The sequence below is a fragment of the Ambystoma mexicanum genome, chromosome 4q, assembly GCF_040938575.1.
Source record: "Ambystoma mexicanum isolate Mex_15411 chromosome 4q, UKY_AmexF1_1, whole genome shotgun sequence".
Lineage (NCBI taxonomy): Eukaryota > Metazoa > Chordata > Amphibia > Caudata > Ambystomatidae > Ambystoma > Ambystoma mexicanum.
In genome coordinates this window covers 406,854,996-406,868,356 of record NC_090928.1, presented here as the reverse complement: position 1 = coordinate 406,868,356, position 13,361 = coordinate 406,854,996, and the positions used below count along the sequence as shown (strand labels likewise).

The window sequence follows — 13,361 nt, the reverse complement described above, 5'->3', positions numbered from 1 at the left end:
CATATAAAGCATTCTTTCCCACCTTATTCTTCTGTTCCTCTTCATAAGTTACCTCTTGCTGATTACTGCTCATATTCACAAGTGTAATATCCATTATCAATTTATTTATAGAAGTGTGATATATATATATATTATTTATATTTCTCAAATAAACCTTTTAAATTTGCAAAACAGACCTACTTCTTGGCTCAGTGGGGTCAGGGGGATTCTAAGAGAGGGGTGTTATATAAGGGTTGTCATCCAGAGTACATGAACTGGACCTAAAAATATATCAATAAGGGTTTCCCTCAGGATCCCAGACTAGGCATTGACTTAGCTGTAGTGTTGAAGTGAAGCCGCTTAACAGTATGCTGTACTGTGCCTATGCCACTACTCCCTAGCATTGTATGCACCCAGCTTGAATATCGAATTTAAGTATTGTTGTATGCTGTACTCTGCCTATGCCACTACTACCTATGTCTGCCTAAACTTACTGCCTCTGCTCCCTCAATATATCTAGTCACCCGGAACCTACAATTCCCTTCATTACTCCACCTGCACGAGCCATGCACACTAATTATTGTGACCACTTTGAATGCCATTCAGTGTATGCCTCTACTTCATAGCCTGACTCCAGATGCACCTTGACTGTGCACTCTGTATTTTGATGTACTTTCACTCCCTGTTCCCTCCTCGTTGCTAATTCGAATCTAGGTGACCTTTTGTTATCCATTTTGTACTAGTGCCTTTCTGGCTCCCACTGCAGAATTCAAATGTAGGTGACCTTTTGTTATGCATTTTGTACTAGTGCCTTTCTGGCTCCCAATGTTAACTACTACCCTACCACGTGTGGCATCTGCTTAGCCCTCACTGCATAACACCTGGCCTCTAGGCATCCTACTACTAGAACAAACCTACCCACGCTGCCACTTATGCATACCGAGTCCCAGGCCTACCTAGTTAAAGTTGAACTGGCCCACTGCTCACCTCTAATATGCCATGCCGCCACATCCTTTATATCCTTATGAGACCTATCATCCTTCAGCTGATCATTAGCTTAGTAGCCTACACTAATGCTACCTCTCTAGCTGAGAAGAAATCACACCCTCATACCTCCACCAACATGAGACCCAAGCCTAGTATCCCTGCCCATCCCAACTACCAGTTTACAGGAGAATATTCCATGATCCCCTGTACTACGTACATCAGAAATCTTAAATTACGTAGCAGACTCCCTAAAATCTACGAGCTGCTTACCAGATCGCTACCACCATCCAACAAGAAAACCAATTGTCGCCACACCACGACATCCACTAGCGCAAAGGGCCCACTACTCCTCCCACCTGTAGCATCTCTGACACTCAGACTCCCACACTCATCTCCAAGGCATTAGCCCCTAATAGCCCTACTTCATGCACAACCATAACCAAAGAAGACAACCTACCCTTAAAAGGAGCTCTCCTCAACGCTAGGTCATTGGTGGCCCATGCCATCGACATAGCCAACCTAATTACAGAAGACAGCCTAGACTTCCTAGCGATAACCGAATCATGGTTACACAAGGCCGCAGGACCTGCACTCACATTAGCCATCCCAGAAGGATACACTATTCTCAGACAAGACAGAGATGGCTCCAGAGGCGGCAGAATAGCTATCATATCTAGAGAGTTTATTGCTGAGATTAGTAGCCCCACATGACCTGCAATCATGCAAATCCCTCTCTGTCAAGCTATCACTAAAGAACTCCCAATCCCTCACCATGCATATAGTTTACAGACCCCCTGGTCCCATTGGCACCTTTGAAGAGGATCTGCATAATCTAGTTTCTTGTAATCTCAAACCCACCTCCCAAGTACTGTTGCTTGGAGACTTTAACCTAGGCCTGAGTGATCCTTCTGACAATCATGTTGTGCAAATAGTAAACTCCCTCAATGCATTAGGATTAACCCAAAAGGTGAACGCTCCCACCCACATTAAGGGTAGAACCCTGGACTGGGTAGCCGACTACAACTGTACAGCTACCGTTACCTCTATCTCACCCCTATCTTGGACAGACCATTTCCTCGTGTCCATGACACTCTCCACCACCAGACAAAAACTCATGGCTCCCCAAGAAGCACCACCCTGTCTAACCAGGTTAAAAAAGAATATAACAGTGGACAGTGTGATCCCTAATATTCTACCCACCCTAAATTCTCTGGCAGACAACCTGGACCCAAGTACGTTGGTGCATGAATACAACAAGTATTCAGTACAAAAAAGAAGGTGGGTGAGGCGCGCACTCCCGGTCCTGGTCAATTGCACCTGTTGTAAAAAATATAAGTAGCTGGGTCAAATCCCAAAATGGACAAAAATTCACAGGGTTATATCCCTTCTGCTGCAATTCAGGTACTTAGTAATAACAGGGTTAGATCCCTTGCTGCAAATCAGGTACTCAGTAATAACAGGGTTAGATCCCTCGGCTGCATTTCTGTGGTCTGTAGTTGTTCTCCTCCTAGCGCTTTCTTATCTCAAATAATCATCAGGGAGGCTGTTGAGCAGGTGTGTCTAATTAGACTCAAAGGATTCTGGTAGCTGTAGTGAAAACGTTTTTTTCTGTTCAGGTGACCAGCAACCGACACCCCTCCAAAGCACAAGTCCTTCCCAAATTTGGGGGAGGGGAGAGAACCATCTTTATGATTCTCCAAAGTGGGGCACAGTCACCCCGTGGCGCTGCCTCTGGAGCCCGGGACTCCCATAGCATTCAGTACAAAAAAGAAGGTAGGTGAGGACTTGTGCTTTGGAGGGGTGTCGGTTGCTGGTCACCTGAACAGAAAAAAACGTTTTCACTACAGCTACCAGAATCCTTTGAGTCTAATTAGACACACCTGCTCAACAGCCTCCCTGATGATTATTTGAGATAAGAAAGCGCTAGGAGGAGAACAACTACAGACCACAGAAATGCAGCCGAGGGATCTAACCCTGTTATTACTGAGTACCTGATTTGCAGCAAGGGATCTAACCCTGTTATTACTAAGTACCTGATTTGCAGCAGAAGGGATCTAACCCTGTGAATTTTTGTCCATTTTGGGATTTAACCCAGCTACTTATTTTTTACAACAGGTTTAATTGACCAGGACCGGGAGTGCGCGCCTCACCCACCTTCTTTTTTGTACTGAATGCTATGGGAGTCCCGGGCTCCAGAGGCAGCGCCATGGGGTGACTGTGCCCCACTTTGGAGAATCATAAAGATGGTTCTCTCCCCTCCCCCAAATTTGGGAAGGACTTGTGCTTTGGAGGGGTGTCGGTTGCTGGTCACCTGAACAGAAAAAAACGTTTTCACTACAGCTACCAGAATCCTTTGAGTCTAATTAGACACACCTGCTTAACAGCCTCCCTGATGATTATTTGAGATAAGAAAGCGCTAGGAGGAGAACAACTACAGACCACAGAAATGCAGCCGAGGGATCTAACCCTGTTATTACTGAGTACCTGATTTGCAGCAAGGGATCTAACCCTGTTATTACTAAGTACCTGATTTGCAGCAGAAGGGATCTAACCCTGTGAATTTTTGTCCATTTTGGGATTTAACCCAGCTACTTATTTTTTACAACAGGTTTAATTGACCAGGACCGGGAGTGCGCGCCTCACCCACCTTCTTTTTTGTACTGAATGCTATGGGAGTCCTGGGCTCCAGAGGCAGCGCCACGGGGTGACTGTGCCCCACTTTGGAGAATCATAGAGATGGTTCTCTCCCCTCCCCCAAATTTGGGAAGGACTTGTGCTTTGGAGGGGTGTCGGTTGCTGGTCACCTGAACAGAAAAAAACGTTTTCACTACAGCTACCAGAATCCTTTGAGTCTAATTAGACACACCTGCTCAACAGCCTCCCTGATGATTATTTGAGATAAGAAAGCGCTAGGAGGAGAACAACTACAGACCACAGAAATGCAGCCGAGGGATCTAACCCTGTTATTACTGAGTACCTGATTTGCAGCAAGGGATCTAACCCTGTTATTACTAAGTACCTGATTTGCAGCAGAAGGGATCTGACCCTGTGAATTTTTGTCCATTTTGGGATTTAACCCAGCTACTTATTTTTTACAACAGGTTTAATTGACCAGGACCGGGAGTGCGCGCCTCACCCACCTTCTTTTTTGTACTGAATGCTATGGGAGTCCCGGGCTCCAGAGGCAGCGCCATGGGGTGACTGTGCCCCACTTTGGAGAATCATAAAGATGGTTCTCTCCCCTCCCCCAAATTTGGGAAGGACTTGTGCTTTGGAGGGGTGTCGGTTGCTGGTCACCTGAACAGAAAAAAACGTTTTCACTACAGCTACCAGAATCCTTTGAGTCTAATTAGACACACCTGCTTAACAGCCTCCCTGATGATTATTTGAGATAAGAAAGCGCTAGGAGGAGAACAACTACAGACCACAGAAATGCAGCCGAGGGATCTAACCCTGTTATTACTGAGTACCTGATTTGCAGCAAGGGATCTAACCCTGTTATTACTAAGTACCTGATTTGCAGCAGAAGGGATCTAACCCTGTGAATTTTTGTCCATTTTGGGATTTAACCCAGCTACTTATTTTTTACAACAGGTTTAATTGACCAGGACCGGGAGTGCGCGCCTCACCCACCTTCTTTTTTGTACTGAATGCTATGGGAGTCCTGGGCTCCAGAGGCAGCGCCACGGGGTGACTGTGCCCCACTTTGGAGAATCATAGAGATGGTTCTCTCCCCTCCCCCAAATTTGGGAAGGACTTGTGCTTTGGAGGGGTGTCGGTTGCTGGTCACCTGAACAGAAAAAAACGTTTTCACTACAGCTACCAGAATCCTTTGAGTCTAATTAGACACACCTGCTCAACAGCCTCCCTGATGATTATTTGAGATAAGAAAGCGCTAGGAGGAGAACAACTACAGACCACAGAAATGCAGCCGAGGGATCTAACCCTGTTATTACTGAGTACCTGATTTGCAGCAAGGGATCTAACCCTGTTATTACTAAGTACCTGATTTGCAGCAGAAGGGATCTAACCCTGTGAAGTTTTGTCCATTTTGGGATTTAACCCAGCTACTTATTTTTTACAACAGGTTTAATTGACCAGGACCGGGAGTGCGTGCCTCACCCACCTTCTTTTTTGTACTGAATGCTATGGGAGTCCCGGGCTCCAGAGGCAGCGCCACGGGGTGACTGTGCCCCACTTTGGAGAATCATAAAGATGGTTCTCTCCCCTCCCCCAAATTTGGGAAGGATTTGTGCTTTGGAGGGGTGTCGGTTGCTGGTCACCTGAACAGAAAAAAACGTTTTCACTACAGCTACCAGAATCCTTTGAGTCTAATTAGACACACCTGCTCAACAGCCTCCCTGATGATTATTTGAGATAAGAAAGCGCTAGGAGGAGAACAACTACAGACCACAGAAATGCAGCCGAGGGATCTAACCCTGTTATTACTGAGTACCTGATTTGCAGCAAGGGATCTAACCCTGTTATTACTAAGTACCTGATTTGCAGCAGAAGGGATCTAACCCTGTGAATTTTTGTCCATTTTGGGATTTAACCCAGCTACTTATTTTTTACAACAGGTTTAATTGACCAGGACTGGGAGTGCGCGCCTCACCCACCTTCTTTTTTGTAATGAATACAACAAGAACATGCTCTCTACCTTGGACAAAGTCGCCCCTCTCAAACTGAGAGCTAGCAAACCTAAACTACATCTCAACAAGTGGTTTACTCCTCAATTAAAAGACCTGTGACTATTAAAAAGAAATGTGAAACTGATTGGCGCCTTTGCCCCTCCCACGAAAACAAAAAGAAGCTAGTGGCCACTGCATCACATTATAAAAAAGAAATCTGCCAGGCTAAAAGAAACTCCTACAATGAACGGATAGCTAAATCCAACTCCAGTATGAAAGAATTATTCTCAATCCTAAAAGAGCTAGAGTCCCCTATCTCTCCCCCTGATATCTGCCTTAAAGACAAGAATTGGTGCTCAGAGATACAACTAGCACTAACCAATAAAGTCAACACCCTCCAAACTAAAATAAAAAAAGACTCTCTGAACTTATCTCATCCAATCAACCACCACTCCCTACCTAATGCTAATATCTCCGATCCTAATACCAAATTTTGCTTCAACAAAACTACTATCCTTGATGTGGAAAAAACGATCCTCTCTCTCAAACCATCTAACTGTAAAGGTGATATCTGCCCAGCGCATATCATAAAAGAGGCTGCGAGAGACCTCTCCCCTTTCATCTCTAAACTGATCAACGCCTCCTTCGCTTCCGGCACTGTCCCAGCCCATTTGAAACAATCATGGTTACTTCCACTTCTCAAGAAGCAAACTTTAGACCCACTTATCGTTACCAATTACCGTCCCATCACAACTGTACCATTTCTTCTTAAAATGTTTGATAAAATTGCATATTTGCTGATCCAAAAACACCTCGAACAGCACAAACTCCTAGGGGCCCGTCAATCAGGATTCCGACCTTTACACGGGACGGAAACTGCACTGATAGACCTGAAGACACAAATCGATGAGCTGGGAGACCAAGGGAAAACAGACTATTACTGCGACTCGATCTCTCAGCTGCATTCGACTTGGTTGATCATAAGGTCCTCTGTAGGCATCTTGATACAGCAGCCCACTTTTCTAGAGGCGCTGTTAAATGGATAGTATCCTTCTTGAGCGACAGAACCAGCAGAGAATTCTCTCCCTCTGCAGCTGCGGACCCTACCACTATCATGTGTGGAGTCCCTCAGGGTTCTTGTGTGTCCCCCAGTCTCTACAATATATTCACCAAGCCGCTGTTTGATGATCTGGCCCTTCTGGGTGTCACCTACGCTAACTACGCAGATGACACTCAGATTCTCCTCCTGCTTTCCGGGGATCACGGCAAGGACCTGGCGCTGGTGAATAGAATTTATCTCATCATTCAGGCATGGATGGCCACTCATGGCGTATGCCTGAATGATGACAAGACAGAGCTGATAATCCTTGGCTCCCCATCCAATATCTCCAAACTAGGACATGAATATGCCTCTTTCATCATTGACGGTAATAATAGCATTGTCTCCAAGGAGGTGAAAACTCTTGGTTTCTACCTGGATGCAACAATGTCCTTTACCAAACAACTAAATTCCCTGGCCTCTACCACAGCCTATACCTGTAAGCTGATCAGAGCAGGCAGGCCCTTCCTTTCCAACGACAGTTGCCTTATACTGGCCAGAGCATTCATTCTATCAAGATTAGATTACTGCAACGCCCTGTACAGCAGTGCTAATAAAACCATTATCCAAAAACTCCAAATATTACAAAACAATGCCATTAGAGCTGCACTAGGCATCAACAAAAGAGTGCATATCTCTGCCATCAGACGTCAGCATAAATGGCTATCGGCCCACAATAAAATACAACTAAAAATCACCTTTATGACTAATAAAGCGCTACACAACGTGGCACCGAGCTAACTTACTGACAGAATATCCAGAAGAACTTCTAGTAGACTGTCCAGAACCATTAACACTAATTGTCTCGTAGTACCAAGATACAAATTGTCTAAGATTGGTGGCATCAGCTTCCCCGTGAAGGCCACCAAACTTTGGAACTCCCTGCCACACCAGCTGAGAGCCGACCTCCCCTACTCTCTCTTCAGACAGAACCTCATTATTCACCTCAACCTGACTGAGAATTAGTTTGCCCTGAAACTATGGTACGTCAGCACGACCTACTGCTAGATTGTAAATTGTGTATAGTTCCAACTACCTAGATGTAAATTATTCTGCCTCTACGTGCAACTTAAGTTTTGTATATTGTATTATATTGTATTATTTCAGATGTAATGTCGACATATCGTATTTTGCCTGTATATTTGTAACATATGTAAGCTTTGCATATCCGTCTGTGCCCTGCTACTCCTGGGTCTGGCGCGCCTTATAAATGCAATAAACAAACAAACAAAACAAACAAACATTTTATAAAATAGTAGAGCGATAATGCCCACTTCACTCACACGTAACCTCAAACGGTGTACTGCATAAGCAGGCAGAAACAATGGATGGATGCCTGTGGCGGCTGGAAGTGAGATTTTAAGGTCACTTTCATGTAAGCTACCTTACACCTCATAAGAGATTGCAATGTGTGTGATTCGCAGATGGCAGGTGTGGATTGCAGTATTCATGTTGTTCATTTCACGCTAGAATGTTGCATTTGTAAGCCTGCTACTTTTAGTAGCATTAGTTTTCGTTATAAAACATCCTTGCTTACATATCATCTCTTCTTATTTTAAATCTTTGCCTTTATAGATTTTTTGCATTACATAAGAATCAAATGTTGATTAAAAGAGAAATACATTAAAAATGAGAATATATATTTAAATGTGTGATTTTGTTTTTTTAAAGTATGTAACATGAATTATATAAAAAGCTAGTCGACTTCATACTCTACTTCGGCTGAATTCTTGACAAACTATTTGGCCAAAGACCAAATATGCTACTGGAATAAAAATGTTGCCATTCGGTACACCCCTAGCATTGCGTCAACATATCCAAAGTAGTTTATGTTTCAAATTTGCCAGCGAAGGAGTCGTTTTCAGTGCAAGTATGGAAACCTTCATCTGGGGGTGCACCAACACAGACATTTCGGGAGGGGGGAGTCTCAAAGGGGGGCTATCCATTCAAATGTTGGGAGAGGTGCTAACTTAAGAAACAGTGGGGGAGGGGCAAATACATTTGTGTGGAGGCATCTAACTTCTTTACACATTCTAATGGAACTATGCTAGTGCAGCTTCAATGTTACAAGCAGTTAACTCTCTCCTTTAAGTCTGAAAGCACCCACTTGAGGACTGCTGTGAGAATAAGCGGTCTCCTGTCCCCTCACTACTCTTCCAATCACTCCCCTGGGATGCAAGTACTAACCCCACACCACAAGTTCAATTACCTATAAATGTGTGCATATGAATGCAGGTGCTAAGAGTGAAATGCTTTACATTAGTAATTGCAGGGCCTTTGTTAACAGTGAAGCCCAGGCGCCGTTTATCATCCGTGTCCTGTTCTGTCCGGCAACAGCTCTGTAGGTCGGCCAGGTGGAGTCAATATAGGCCAACATTTCAGTGGGGTTCGGGGGGCTGATTCCCGGTGAGCTCAATGGAGTCACTACTGCGATTCAAGGATTTCTGAAAGGCAGGCAGATGCTCTGGACGGTAGGGGGGGTCACACAGTTATTTCACCAGCATTAGTGAAGTAGCCAATACTATGTAATTACCCTGTCGATATATACAAGTATGGCACAGCGCTTCGCGTTCAAACGTGACAACGTCGCCCACCCTGCAACGGGAAACCGGCCTCAGTGTATGTATGGACTAAAAGACGGAACGAGATTGGGAGACGGGGGGCACGGGTGTTATGCGCGCTTGGGTTGAATGTGTATTAGGCAAGATGTAGTGGTCGCGCGCTAAGGTGGTGGGATGCAGGAATGCGCCTTGCCCCCCCCCCCCCCCCCAGCAATAGATGGCAATCGATTCTCCAAAGATTGCAGAACATTCGCAAAAAAGGGACCTGGCTGCATTTGCAAAATAAAATAAAAAGAGAAATGACAGAAATGTAAACACAGGTGTTAGCGCGAGCATGGCCCCTGCGGCACCTGCTGGCGTGGAGTTTTGCACCGCCACGCTCGGTGGGTGCCCTAAAGCTGTTTTAAGTGCTAGGGGGATAATGCCCATAGAACCCCTCCCCGCGCCCTCGCCTAAATGAGTCCACGTGCGCGACTGTGGAGGGCTCTTCTCGTGTATGGTGTGGCACGGGAACCAGACATCGCCCAGTCTGCATGTGGCATGGAGCAGCCAGGGCTCCAAGACACTACCAGCCACCCAGCTAATAGTCCTGTTCTCGCCTCAATAGAAATAGCATGTGCAATCGTGATTCGTAAAAGAAAGCACATCCACACACTGGTTGGACATGCACATGTGGCATGTGGGTGGATGCCTCTGTCGGTGGTGTCCTGGGTGGGTGGTCACAGGGAGTTCAAGGAGTCCCCTTCAAAGCGTGCATTGACAGGCTGCGTGTTTCCCCTGCACACCGAGCGCGTGCAAAAACAGGAGTAGCAGGGCACATATGACCACACAGGGTAGTTAACGGAGCAGAGAACCTCAGCGACGCCCCCACCGGCCCACCATACTGGAAAGCACCCGGTCGCATAATATCTCCGCGCTTTTCATAAGAAGACACGTGTGTTTAAGCAGCACCAGTGTGCCAGGGGCTGCTAAGCAGCACCCGTGTGCCAAGGGCTGCGTGCGTCAATGTGGAAAACGGGCATGCAGATGGGGCAGAGCACACACGGTGGTGTGCGGGCGCACGGCTGTAGGTCCGATGCTCTCCGGTGTGAGCTGCGGAACCGACCCGTTCCAAGGGAACATGTTTACAAGGGCACACTGCCTCCGGCGCGAGCACTCTGTGTGTGTTTACAATGCACTTGGCACATTCTCGCGGCGATTTCATAATAGCATAAATCACAAAGCCAGGGGGCTCTTCGGAAAGGGTTTCTCTCGGTAGCTGCCCACTTTCCAGGGGTGACAGGAGAGCGGTGCCCAGCAGCGGCTTCCTTCTGAACAGGGCAAAGTTGGGTTCCTACCAGGTGGCGATGCAACCTCCCCTGGAGGCACCCCTCTCACTTATATTCCAGAGTTTCTCAGTAGAATTACATGCCCCGTTTTTAAAAGACACGCTGGGTGAAACCCCACCATTGTCGGTGGGCACTGGCCACGACATGCAGATCAGCACCGTTTCAAAGCAAATAAATCCCACCATGCCAGTAAAGGAGCTTCACCAAGCCAGGCGCAAGAACACCATGACAGGAGGAGCTGGTTGGTGTTCTCGGCTCGGGCCACGGCAATGCCAGCATCTTAGGGATGCGATGGGACCACGGATGTCCCGGGCAATGTCCAAGTGATCACACACACGTCATTTTGCATTCCAGCGCGGGCGGTGTGGGGGCGGGGGGCTCGCTGCGGAGCGTCTGCAGCTTCTCTTTAATTAGATGCAACTACTCTGGTCGAGCACACCTGTGGCAGGATCGGCGGGTCACTGGACGTTAAGTGTGGTACGTGTCGGGGTAGGGGGGGGGTGGGGTGTGTCTGTCTGCACATTGAGCGGGACATGGAGGCTTAATTTCAAGTGGTGTCAATACAAGGGGGTGGGGGGGGGCGAGCGAACAATACAAGTGGGACTCCGTGTTCGTTAGTCCCACTAATTCCATTCACCCGAATGAACTCTCGTGCCCCTCTCAACCTCACCTCGACCTTGGAAATACAGGCAGCAGCCCAACAACATGTCCCCCCTGGCAGCCGAACTGAACTGTGAGAGGGCAGAAGACACGGCACACTTTGAGTAGTATCCTGAATGCACCTTCAGATCAGGTGGGATCAGGTGGGTTGGCTAAAACACAGACACAGACTCTCATATAAATACTCAACTGCACACAGACACACACACGTTATCAAACGGGCGCACTGACAGAAACAGATGTTAAAAGCACAAACAGAAATGCAGAAACTCCGGGAGAGGAACACTCCACCGACGCACACGGATGCACTTACCACGGCTCTACATCCTCCTCGGATCCCGCGCAGCCCCGGTCCTCCTGCCCCCCGTGCTCTGCTCCTTGGCAGCTGCTCCTTGCCAGGACTCCACGGGCTCCCCGTATTAGCGGACCCTCCTCCGCGCAGCCCGCACCTGTGCGGTGCTCCCGTCTCTGAGAGCTGTGCCCGCCTCCAGCACCCTTGCCCCACGCAGCGCCCCGGTCCACAGACTCGCTCCGCCGTGCCCAGCTGTCCAGGCGCCACCGGTCCCCGCTCCCCCTGTCCCAGCAGCGGTGCCTCCCAGGCTCTGCGCAGAGCTCAGAGCCCGGTGCAGGCGGCAGAGCGCTCTATTGGCTGCAGGCTGCTGACCTCACAGATCCCGGCCCCGCCCACCTGCGGGATCCCCTGACTTTGCTTAGGCTCAGATTACTGGGACCTCAGGGATTACACCTCGCGCTGCAGAGGTGGCCGGGCTCCATCTGAGGCACTGTCCACTGCCTGAGACTTGCCCCCAATGTAATACTCCTTCCCTGGTCTCCTTAGGTTTTGAAAAGGTGAGGCACAAATTCTCACAAACTTATACCAGCCAGACCCGTTCCGTTAGGTGACGCCGACCAGGAGAATGATATACCTGGCAGCTGTTTTTCTCTAATCTTCTCTAAATGAACTTTCGCGGGACCTCAGTCAGTCACGGTGGAGCAGGGTCAGTTGTGGCTCAATTCACCTGCCCGGATCTGGGAGTTTTGACCTCTGGAACCACTCTTCGTTGCTGTGAGCTGGAATATTACCACCCTCCCCCTAACCCCCCAACCACCTTCGAGGATATTCAGAGCAGATAACGATAGATAGCTGCCCATTCTAGCAGGTCCCCCACCTGTGCTACTGGCGTGTGTGTTCTCTATTCGCAGCTGGTATAATAACACCAGCCGTATCCGCGAGAGACGGAGACCAACACAAGGGCAAACTTCAGTGCTGCAAATGGAAGTTATCTGTGGGATATTATGATGCAGCAGCTGCAGGGGTGTCAGAAGCTGGGGAGGGGGTCGGTGCGGGGCGTTGCGTGGGTACGAGGTAATATCGGGAGATTTATGTCGGCTCCCACATAAACAAGCATTTCCCTGCCACGAGATGAGTTATGCGCACATGCAAAATAAACCAAGAGGCGGAGTGCTTTCTGTTCTGCAGAGTGCAAGAACCTCGACAGGCATGTAGCCCGACCAGGTGTTCCAGTGGGCTTGTGTGCACATCACTTGACCTTAACATGAGTTTGAATCCCGTCGTCGGCAACAAAAACAGATCAAAAACGCTAAACGCCCTAATGTATTGTTGAGACATGTGTCGCAGCATCTGGGAAAATCCCACCCAATGACCAGCGCTGCCTGGCGTCATTGTTTTTAAAAATGGCAGATTAGCTGGGTATCAATCCCGAATGGTTCGCTGTAAGGGGCTCTCCCCTGCCAAGTGCTTCACAAGCCTGTGCACCACGAAACACACGTTCTCACTGTGTTTCTTCATGACGCCAGACCCTTCCTTTATACAGGCTTCAACGTAATGAATTAATGTACACCGGCGGATCGTGGGCGGTCAGTTAATGCCCTGGGCATCCATTCACCCGGGGATGCAGTGTCGGGCAGTGGAATGGCGTGCCAAGGGATTAACGCTTCTGTCTGCATGCCACAGTGTCTATTGTAAAGAAGAGCTAGTGGTACTCTGGCTGCATCCAAAAGGCAGCAGAGGAAAAGGGGGTGGGGGAGGAGGGCAGTGTAGGGACAGAGTGGGGTCTGGCCCTTGGTTGGCAATACTTCTTGGTGCTTGACTAGA

General features: G+C 48.0%; 1 protein-coding gene across 3 annotated transcripts in view; it reads right to left on the bottom strand.

The window, feature by feature from the left end:
* The window catches only part of CHRM3 (cholinergic receptor muscarinic 3), a 3,761,375-nt gene extending 3,749,294 nt beyond the window's left edge, over nucleotides 1-12,081 (bottom strand). For all 3 annotated transcript variants that reach the window (XM_069607974.1, XM_069607972.1, XM_069607973.1), the window contains exon 1: nucleotides 11,559-12,081. The gene's annotated coding sequence lies outside the window, so the exon portion shown is untranslated. The remainder of the gene's footprint in view (nucleotides 1-11,558) is intronic.
* Between the last annotated feature and the right edge of the window lie 1,280 nt (nucleotides 12,082-13,361).